Raw genomic sequence first — 4,125 nt, 5'->3', positions numbered from 1 at the left:
ATACAATTACTTTCAACCAAAGTCAGTGGTGGTCCCTTCCACTTCCTCTTCCTAAACAATTTGGTCCTAAAGTCATTAGGTGGAGTGGAGAGGTAGGAGTCCATGGCGGGGATGGAGGGCAGGAAGCCATGAAGGCCCAAGGTGGGGGTCAGGGCCAAGTAATGAGGAGGACATCCCCACGGAGGGTGGCCTGGCCTGTGGTGTCACAGCCCGATCAGGGTAAGGGGGGATTCTTCAGAGTGCTGGGGAATGGCAGCCTGGCAAATGGTATCAGAGGGTAAGGAGTGTATCTGTGTATGTGTGTGTTTGCAGAGAAACATATATTCCTTAGCCCTGCCTGGGAGCAGCAACATCTCAATAGGAATGAGCACATCTACTGCCCAGATCTTGGATTCTAAATACCATTTTCCATTAAAATGAATTAAGACTCCTTGAAGAAGAGGCTGATTTCCAGAACTGAGGCAAGAACAGAAGATAAGCCTTGAACATCTTGTCATGCCAGAAAGCACATGGATGTGCTCAAAGAATGATGGGCCCATACAGAAAGGACACAGATCGAAGGGGCTCTCACTGGTCAAGCTGGGGCCAAGGTGCACTTTAAATAATGATGGGAATGGAGTATAACTCACTAATACAGGAATCCATAAGTCTATACGGATATAAAAAATAATTAAAGTTGATGAGGCATGTGATATTTACCTAGTTTCAAAGTACCTCCCCAGGGACTTCCCTGGTGGTCCAGTGGGTAAGACTCCTTGCTCCCAATGCAGGAGGCCCAGGTTCAATCCCTGGCTGGGGAACTAGATCCCACATGCATGCCGCAACTAAGAGTCTACATGACGCAACTAAAAGATCCTGCATGCTGCAATGAAGATCCCGTGTGCCACAACTAAGACCCAGTGCAGCCTAAATAAATAAATAAAGTACCTCCCCATAATATACCTATTAATCAGAAAGGAGGAAAAGACTAACTTTATAGTGGTGAAACCTGGTAGACACCACCTTAATCATGGGATCAAAGTGCACATCATTAGTATAGAAACAAATCACAATGGTGAACCCCTTGGCAGGGTGCAAGAAGAGCACAGTGTCACTGCTGTGATTTTTCTGCCAGAGATGCATCACCTGAATCTGACCATGAGGAAACCTTAGACAGACATTCTACAAAGTCTGTGATCTTCAAAAGTGTCAAGGTCATAAAAGACATCCGTACATGCCAGAGTGGTTCTGAGCTGGACCCTGTTGTGATAAAAGACACTATTGCGATGCTTGGCAAACCTTGGACAGAGTCTGAGCATTCCATGGTGGTTATGAATCTGTGTCAGATTTCTGGTGTTGGTGGTTGGATTGTGGTGAGGTAAGAAAGTGTCTTTGTTTATAGAAAAACACAGGAAAGTATGGGAAAATGATGAGGATCAGGGCATCTTATTCTCAAAGAGTTCAAGAAAAAAAGAGGTGTTTTTTTTTTTTTTTTTGGTACTGCCCTTGCAATTTTTCTGTCACTTTGTGATTGTTTCAAAATTTTAAAATGATAAGAAATAGGGCTTCCCTGGTGGCGCAGTGGTTGAGAGTCCACCTGCCGATGCAGGGGGCACGGGTTCGTGCCCCAGTCCGGGAAGATCCCACATGCCACGGAGCGGCTGGGCCCGTGAGCCATGGCCGCTGAGCCTGCGCGTCCGGAGCCTGTGCTCCGCAACGGGAGAGGCCACAACAGTGAGAGGCCTGCATATCACAAAAAACAAAAACAAAAAAAATGATAAGAAATAAACTATAGAAAAGTTAAATGTTCGATAAAATGTGGTATATACAAACAATGGAATATTATTTAGCCTTTAAAAGGAAGGAAATTCTGTCACATGTGACAGCATGGATGAACTTTGAGGACATTATGCTAAGTGAAATAAGTCAGCCACAAAAGGACAAATACCATATGATTATATTTATATGAGATACTAGAAGAGCCAAACTCATAGAGACAGAAAATATTAATAGCACAATGCTTGCCAAGGGCTGGGGGTGGGGGAATAGGGAGCTAGTGCTTAATGGGGACAGATTTTAAGGTAAGGATGAAGAAAAAGATCTGGAGGTGGATGGTGGTGACGGCTGCACAACAATGTGTGTGTATTCAATGCCACTGGACCGTACACTTAAAACTGGTTAGCGTGGTAAATTTTGTGTTGTACATATTTTCCCATGATAAAAATTTTAAATTAAAATTAAAAAAGGAAACTGTGATTGTTAAGGTGCATTCACATTAAATGTTTAGTTACAAACTGTTGGGAAAAGTGACACAAGGGTTTGTGTGTCTCTTGAATTAAATATCAACTATTCTCTAACTCAGGCTTCCTGTTCCAACTCCATGGAAAGGAGCTTATCTACGAAAGGAAGGTTTCTTTGTTTATGCTTCACATGGCCAAACATTAACTTTATGACTCTATGAAAATCTGGGAAAACTCTGTCTGCCAAACATAACTGTGAATGTCCATTCTTAGAGAGTTATAGAAGATTTGTTCTTCAAAGCAAATCTGCTTTTAGTTACTAGGCCAAATAAAGCAATCCAACCAAGTGGCAAAACTCCAAGGTATGACAGTGCTATGGGCAAGACAGGCAAGCCCTCTGTTTCATAGTTTGCTTCGCCTGTAAAACTAGAGCACACGTGTTTGCTTATTTAATTCAGAGGCTCTGCAATGCTTGGTCACACCAAATTCCTGTAACCACAAAACACGATATACAGAACCCAGATGCAGGTTACGTGTATGATGCTACGAACAGTAAATGTGGAGTGACGTGGTTTCACGGACGAGTCCTAGGGACAAACCAGGAAGTTGCTTTAATGTCTGGCTACCCTTCTACTGCGCAGCTCCACCAATGGCATGACCTACAGGCCTACTTCAAGGTCACTGTGAGCACCACTCGCTAGTTGGAGGGGTGGGAGACTCCATGCATTTCCACTGCTGGGACAGGGCTGGCCGTGTGGTAATGACCTGACACACCACCTGCATACACAGAAGATATGCTGAGCTAAACAGCAAAGCACCTCGACTCTTTGGGGCTCAGTGTCTTCATGTCAAATGCCAGATATGCCAGGATAGACATTACTTTTAGCGCCTTCCAATGCTATGATTTTCACAATCTGTAACTACCTGGGCAATAATTCATGAGTTGATGGTGGTATGGATTATTAATTGTTTTAAAAAAAATTCCTTTGTTAAGGGTGTGTGTGTATGTGTTTCTTTAATTGAGAGTAAAATTAACTTCAGTTGGTCAATGCTTAGAATTACTGGTCTGAGGACCATACTTTAGTCCAGAATTATACTTCCGCTGCCCTGAAGGATGTATGCCATCTGATGGTATAAATGTATGGAAACAAGTATATGTAATAGAGCCCCACTGCAGAAGGAAATATGATGGAACAGATATTATAACATATGTCGTTTCAACGTAACCCTCTTATGCCAGGCCTAATATAAGACAGTTAGGTTTAAAGGGCGTGTGTACACATGGGTTCTATTTCAGAAGACGTGTAATTGGTCTAAATCCAAATAAAAACAAGCTAAGCTCCACCAGGATCATTTACATACATCTACAGACAGCAATGCTGAGATGGTTATATAAATGCTATGGGACAGCTCGAGCAGTTGTTTCCAAGGGTCTTTCAGTGCATTAACGCTGCATCCGGAAGCAGCTGTGAGGCTGGGCCTGAGTCTGCACTGTCCGAGGTTCACAGACTGAAAGCACGACCTCAGACGTGACTGATGATGCCCCTTCCTGCTCTGCTTTCAGGTCGAGATCCTCTGAGATTTCATTTTATGAGTGTTCCTGGTTACCAAATGTCTGGGACTCAATCCCAGTGGTAAAAGCTCTTTATTACCATTGCATAAAACCAGTGACAGTTCCACATCTAGTCAGGATGGGGACAGGGTGTTCCCAGCAGTGGGGACAGGAACGCTGGCAGTGTTAGAGGCCACTTTTGGCCCGCATGGGCAAAGCCAAAGCTCCCTAAGACAGTGTCTGGTATGACTCAGAGAGCAGCTCCCATGGGTGCCCTCGGAGGGAGGGTGTGCTATCAGGGACCTCGGACAAACTTGGTGAGAAAGTTGGAAGCCTCGAGGGGCCATCCTAAAG

At 44.1% G+C, this 4,125-nt stretch overlaps 1 non-coding gene across 1 annotated transcript; it reads left to right on the top strand.

The window, feature by feature from the left end:
* Window positions 1-727: 727 nt before the first annotated feature.
* TRNAW-CCA (transfer RNA tryptophan (anticodon CCA)) lies at window positions 728-800 on the top strand. Its single transcript has one exon. It is a non-coding gene; the product is annotated as a tRNA-Trp (tRNA).
* Window positions 801-4,125: the final 3,325 nt, after the last annotated feature.

This window comes from Globicephala melas, chromosome 2 (assembly GCF_963455315.2).
Source record: "Globicephala melas chromosome 2, mGloMel1.2, whole genome shotgun sequence".
In the NCBI taxonomy this organism is placed as follows: domain Eukaryota; kingdom Metazoa; phylum Chordata; class Mammalia; order Artiodactyla; family Delphinidae; genus Globicephala; species Globicephala melas.
The sequence above is the reverse complement of the archived record's forward strand: the minus strand, read 5'-3'. Positions and strand labels throughout refer to the sequence as shown.